This window comes from Ornithodoros turicata, chromosome 3 (genome assembly GCF_037126465.1).
Source record: "Ornithodoros turicata isolate Travis chromosome 3, ASM3712646v1, whole genome shotgun sequence".
NCBI classification, from domain to species: Eukaryota; Metazoa; Arthropoda; class Arachnida; order Ixodida; family Argasidae; genus Ornithodoros; species Ornithodoros turicata.
In genome coordinates, this window is record NC_088203.1 from 35,212,593 (window position 1) to 35,219,821 (window position 7,229).

Consider the following 7,229-nt stretch of genomic DNA (forward strand, 5'->3'; position numbering starts at 1 on the left):
AACAATTTATTATGATCTCATGTACCCTTCAACCACAACAGAAAAAAAAGCCCACACTCTTTCTTTCAGTGGAAATAGGTGTTTTTGCTGCATTTACAGATGGTTCAGATGGTTGTACCTCCTTGTGGCCTGGGTGGAGCATGCCTCACTGTGCTTTATGTCCAGTAATTTCTTCTCCAGCCGTATCTCTTTGGCAGTGAGCCACAACGTATGCAGTCTTCAAGCTTTCTTTCACCCGGAAGAACAGCTTACAGCTCTGCAGGCATCAGAATATCTGCACACAATAGGGGGCTACAATATAGCCCTATAGGTGCCAACGTTTTAAATGGTACTGCGAACACAGTCATAGTACCCTATATCACGGCACAAAGCAATTATGTCAAAGTTATGCTTGTGGAGGCAAAGCCACGCTTGGCAAAGCCAAAGAGGCAAAGTGATGCAAATATTTACATGATTAAACTTGGAGTACATGACATTCACATTAGGTGGTGGCAAAAACCTAATAAGGACAAATGCTATTGACCACATGATTTTAGATGACGTAGTTTCTTGACGTGTTATAATTCAATGACACGTTTTCTGGGACACCCTGTATGTGACCACATGGAGAACAAAGAGGAGGAATTAGCTAGTCTGGTGTAGGAGCTCTCACACTGGCATAGCTGGTCAAAAAGAAAATGTGGGTCATACATACATCACATAAAACACAAATACCAGTATATTTTCAGCAAGCACTGGTTAATTTCTAGTAGGTGCGGTGCATATAGCGTGTCCATGGACTGATTTTTTTATTCTTAGAGAAATCATATTTTTGCAGTTATGAGTTGACAACATGTCCTACATCCAAAGTGGATGTACTAATTAGGTCTCGTTTAATTATTGGAAATAGAAGGTCGGTGCAAATGCAATGTCGGTTTCCCTATGTGCCGCTATAGTTTTCAAAAGTATGCTCGTGACCATTTAGTGTGAGGACATGGCCCCGAAATAATGGTTGTGTGAGAGTAAGTCTCGGAGCGTTCATTTTGCTTTTCACTTGAACGTGAGGAAGAAACAACGCTGCAGAACTGCAAGCAGCACATTTAATGTAATGTCCCGCAGGATGCAAGTTTTACACCGATTTCATATTTCAGCACAATATTTATAAGCTGTAAAAATAGGTGCAAGGGTACCATACCATGAAGTAGCTGGTACCGTAAATTTTAGACCTTATTTTAGAATTTAGATTTTAGAATTTAGTGAAAACAAAGTGCTTGAAGTATTATGTCCAGATACATCTTTTGCAGCTTTTGCATGGCAAATCATTGTCTAGGAAGGTGCGCGAATCAATGTGGATGTTCCTGAAATTAGAATCTTAGTTCGCTACACTTTGAGATTACCGTATGCTGGTTACAAAAAATTAGGACCTCTGCTGACTCAAGTTATTCATCCGAGAGAAAATAGTTTTTTCTTGCAAACAAACAAACAATTTCTTCACATTCATATGCAGCTGATTTGCAGAAACGCATTTCGAGAGTCTGTCCAGTACCTGAGTTAATCAGAACGTAGGCTCACAAGGAAAACCACAGGCAGGTTCCGATTTCACGATTCTACGGTTCTGAGGCTGGAACACACACGAACACATACAGACGGATAAACACAACACATCCACACGGTATCGGAATCAGGCTTTTTCGTCGATCGTCACTTTTCAACGCTACGACTTCACAACAAAGGCAGCTGCAGGAGAATGGCGATGTTCGCGACAGTGTTCATAAAATCGCAGGTGTCCACGATAGCTGGGACCAACACCGGGAACTCATTTGGTGACACCACACGAATTCAGAGTTCGACATACTCAAATTTGACAGGCGAGCAGCAGAACAAATCATTAACTGCAGTGTCAACAGAATCCTGATAGCTGGCGGAGAATACAGTAAACGATTCGTCCAGACTCGGTACTCTCGTTCCCAGCCCACCGCAAAAAGCCTCACCCTGCGAGGAACTATTTTGAGACGCGGGAGCCAAAAGCCTTCACTGCTCTGAGGCTGCCGTGCCTGTCGACCAATCAGAGACGATTTATTTTGAAAGTTTGAATCTGAAGCGTTTGTATCGCAAAAGTTGATTTTTACGGCTTTATCTTTACACCGTGGATTTTTTCGTGATTTATTTCGAGGAGTTTATTCTCGAAGTTTATTTTGCGAAGTGTAAACCAGAGTGATCCCGATAATTCTTGCATAATGCCACATACACAGCCGCATTACCCTTGCGTAAAGAAAGCACAGGACAGGGATACACAAATTTCCTTAAGTGAGCAGGGAAAAGCCTTTAGTCGAACCGCTCAGGAATAACCGGAGAATCACCGCTTATCGCAACGAAACTCGACGGCTAGCACAACATGACGCCAACAAGATACTAGCAACGGGTAAAACTGCAACAAGAAAGACACTGCTACAGAAGTTCAGACATGCCATGATGCCGTCACAAATCAGGAAGAAAGCACACGCACGCACGCACAGAGCACAACGCTGTTTTATCACTAAAACAGCAGCAGAGCTCACCATTGTAGTACCCTCGCGATAAATCTTTAATTCCAGCGCCAGCAGACCCAAGCAGGGTACCCAAGCTTGCAGCCAGCGATGCTGGAATGATTATTTGATTTGATTTCATTTCATTTTGAGTCATTATCGGCTCACCTATTTAGTGAAGACCTATGAACACATGTTAAGTGGTTTGGTTTAAAAATGATGAGAGCTACAGTGTGTAGCGAATGATGTTCACATTTGCCCGTCCTGCTCTTATTCGTGCAAAATATATGGGTGCAAGGAAATAAAAGTAAAAACGAAGGTGAATTCACTCGTGTACAATGATCGCTGCGTAGAAGCACGGCGCCGCTTTCTTCGGATGTATAGCGAACATGCATTCCATTCTTTTTTTGCTTTGCGACGGTCGACCGGTGATATCCTATTACATCCGGAACGAATCCCTTTGCGTGCGCATACATCTGTGAGCCGTCTTTTGACGCTGGTTGGATAATTATTGACCTGAGGAATAATATGGAGTTATGTGGCTATGAATAGACGTTGTTTGTGAGTGTGAAAATGTGAGTGTGTGTGTGCGCGCGCGCGTGCGAGCTGGGACCCCACTTGACAAGTAAATGTTTGCCTTTTCGTGTGACACGAGTGATACATTCACGTACTATTGCGTGAAATAGTGGTTTAAAAAATAAGGGTAGTCGCGTTTGCATTGCTATCTGTTGGATTGGACGAGCGTTTTTAATGGAATTGCCTCGCGAACCCGGTGAGGTCTTTGTTTTGGAGAGGGTATTTTATGAGTGCCCGACGTCGGTCCTGCTGTTGTTTGTTTGTTAGTATGTATCTGTCACGTTCGTGGCGCTGTTCAAGCTTTGTTTTCTTTGCAAAAAATCAGACTTTATGGTATTAAGCGGTCCGAGTAGAAGTGACTTCCCTGCTCGCTTAAGATAAATTGTGTGTCCTTTTCCTGTGCTTTCTTCACGCAGGGACAATGCAATTGAGTATTTAGCATTATGCAATAATTATCTGATAGTAGAAATGGGTGTCTTTGTCACAGTTTATTAGCGTGTGCCTCGTTATTTTATTTTATTCTCTTATCGCTATGCGAGCAAAAGTGCGTGTAATTTTTTGCTGCTCCTTTCTTATTTTCTCCACTTTTACGCAGAAGAAAGGCTCCTGGTAAAAGCTGAATAGTGTTCTATAAGTGGAAGTGGGGTTGTTTGTTTGATTGATTTTGTTGGGTGTTCGATATCTTGATCGAAGTAAGCAGTGCTTAATCTTGCAGGTGTTTGAGCGGAAATGCTGGTATCAGAGCACGGAGTAGAAATTTCTATATTTCTCTGCTCCCTGAGAAAATTTGTGCGTCGTTTTCCAAGCAGACCGCGTTTAGTTTACGCGAAATAGAAAAATGAACTTCTGTATGCTGTATGATGATCCGCCGCAGGCTTAGGCCTTTTCCCCGATCACCAGTGTTTTCGCTTTCGATGTCGCATGTCTAGACTTGTTCAGTAGCGTCTTTCTTGCTACAATTTTTACCCTCCGCTAATATCTTGTTGATTGTCATCTTGTGTTAGCCGTTGAGCTTCGTAGCGATGTGCGGTAACGCTACGATTATTCCTGAGCGCTCCATGTGTTTAATGCGTTGTGCTCTGTGCGTGCGTGCGTGTGCTTTTTCCCTGATTCGTGACGGCATCATGGCATGTCTGGACTTGTTTAGCAGTGTCTTTCTTGTTGCAGTTTTACCCGTTGCTAGTATCTTGTTGGTGTCATGTTGTGCTAGCCGTCGAGTTTCGTTGCGATAAGCGGTGATTCTCCGGTTATTCCTGAGCGGTTCGACTAAAGCATTTTCCCTGCTCACTTAAGGAAATTTGTGTATCCCTGTCCTGTGCTTTCTTTACGCAAGGGTAATGCGGCTGTGTATGTGGCATTATGCAAGAATTATCTGGTGGCAGAAATGGGTGTCTTTTTCTCAGTTTATTGGCGTGCGCTACGGTTTCTTGCAGTTACAGCTATTGGAGCACAAACGCGTGTAATTTTTCGCGGTTCTTTTCTCATTTCACTGCTTTTACTCAGAATGTAGATGAGTAGAAACAGTCAGCATCCAGGTAGAGCAGGAGAAAGCCGCTCGGCAGAGGAGAGTTCATGCGAATGGAATTTGTTTGTTTTTTGTTATATGTTGAGTGTCAGTATTCGCTTTCCTCGATATGTTGAGGAAGTCAGCCGTTATAGGTATTTGTGTAGAAATGGAGTAGAAATTCCTATAAAGCACCTCTCCTTGTGCATTCCTGAGCTGCTGTGTGTGCGCGCGTGCTTCTTTTTCCTGGTTTGCGACGTCATGATGGCATGTTGGGGCTTGTTTAGCAGTGTTGCAATTTTACCCGCCGCTATTATCATGTTGATGTTATCTTGTGTTAGCCGCGTAGCGATGTCCGGTGACTCTGCTATTATTCCTGAGGTCTTAAGCATTTTCCCAGCTCACCTAAGGAAATTTGTGTATCCCTGTCGTGTGCTTTCTTTGCGACAATGCGTCTGTGTATGTGGCACTATCAGATACCAGACATGAGTGTCTTTTTCTTGGTTTATTGGCATATGCTTCAGGTTTTTTAAGTCAAGCACAAGTGCGCGCAATTTTTCGCTGCTCTCTTCCTCAAATCATCGATTTTACGCAGAAGAAAGTCGCATGGTGTAGCTGAGAAGAGGGTTTCTCTGATTGTTTGTTAGATGTTGTTAGGAGCTCGGTATGTTGAGGAAGTCAGCTGTTAAAGGTATCCGTGAAGAAATGCTTGCATCTGAGCGCAGGATAGGAATTCCTGAAGCACGGCACCCTCAGTGTAAATTAATTATTTTGGATGTGAGTCTGTTTCACTGCATGACAGGGCTGAAATGGGAAGAGAGAAAAAATTGGAGCGCTTCATTAATAGCGATCCAAGTAATAGGGCAATTATAGTTTCCATAGAAAGTAGAATTGTAGTGAGCTTCTAAAATTATAGTTTTGTAGTAGTTTTTCGAAACTGCAATGCAAGGTAGAAAATGATTAATATGGTAGGAATGCCATCATGTTCCCGTAAAGGCGTTCTGTCTTGTGCTTTGGCGTGCGCGAATGGAACTTTGCCTTTTTGCTCGCAGGTGTAGCCTCAGACAACGAATGTATGAGCATAGAAAGGGTCATGTATTACATAAGCCTGGAGGTGATGTGGAGTGGACTCACTTATTATTTTAAAGAGCAGTGGTAGTTAACTGTAATTCTAATGACCATGATGAGCCTTTGGGGTGAAAATCGTTAATATGCAGGGTGCTTTTTTGTTGAATTTTAATGAGAGAATGAATGTCATTAAGAGTAGAACAAAGGAAATAATCTTGCGATTCAATAAATAATAGGAGTCTTTGCCGCTGTCTTCTTCTTCAGACAGGATGTGATGACGTCACGCAGTCTGTAGCAATGCATTGACCGTTACTGGAAAAAAGTGTAGCAAGAGAAAAATGGTGTGTATTGTCCTGGATGGATTTATGATGAGCACTGTTTTTGAATAAGAGGAGTGCGTGTGCTTAGAAATAGTTTGATACTGGTTTTCTTCTTTGTTCCTTTTCGCTTGTTCCCCCTTGTTGTCTGACAAACATGTGCTGACATGCCTGGGCCTGTTCTGACATGCTTTCCTTCTACATGTAGTTTTTCTCTTTTTGTACAATGAATATTCTTGATGATAGTGCTGAATTGAACGGGAGTAGAGCTATTCTTAATAATTTTGGGATTCATTTAGTTCAGAAAGTAACCGCGAGGGGGACAGGAGTGTGACTTTATTCAGGAGGAACAAAGTGTCATTATTCACTTAGCTGCATGGCTCTAGGCTGGGAAGGAGATGTCTTGCTGAACCATTATTTTTTCCCTGTACAGTAAGACTTTGGGAATGAAATGCTACAATCTCCTCTTATCTATGGTGTTTTTCTGCAATAGTTCCCTATGCAATCATTATAGTAGAATAAAGGAAATAATCTACGGATAGTGATTCAATAAATAACAGGTCCCCTGTCTAGAGCGTAAGCGTCCTTGAGTCACGCACCTGCATGATGACGTCATACCGCAACACTATTGTTTCAGGTTGACCTTGTCTAGAGGAGCATTAGTGGAAAAAAACAGGGCAGCCCTGAGACAATAGGATGACGTCACGACCAATGACAACGGCCTGCAGGGGGCGCAAGGATTCACTTCTCTCTTGGACACTAACGGGTGTGGGCACGCTAATTCTGCTCCTAGCAATTGCGTTGGCCGTCAGTGGAAGAGCTTAGTTTCGCTGGGGTTCTGTCTGCCCCTGATGGGGTGCGGATGTGTGGTTCGTCACTGGTAAATGGTGTTCGACCATGCAGGGGGATTTTGTGATGAGCGGATTTACAATGAGGGAATGCTGTGAAGGTGAAAAATGATGGTGAGTGTCTCACAGGATGTCCAGAACTGGTGGTCATAGCTGCGATGCTTTGCAACCTGCCTCTGTGCTCCGTCGGTCAGCGGCCGTTCCGGACCGCTTTCTTCAAGATGGCGTCGTTGATCTTCAACTAAACTTCTTCTCTCCACTCTATTTCTATGTTTTTATTTTATTTTCAACCTATTTTTTTATTTTTTATCAGCTCAACTAGCCCACAACTCACACAGTGGTCTGGACACGTCTTAGATGCTCCCCAATTAGTGTAATGACTCACTGAATGATCGTAATTACTGTGGGGGGT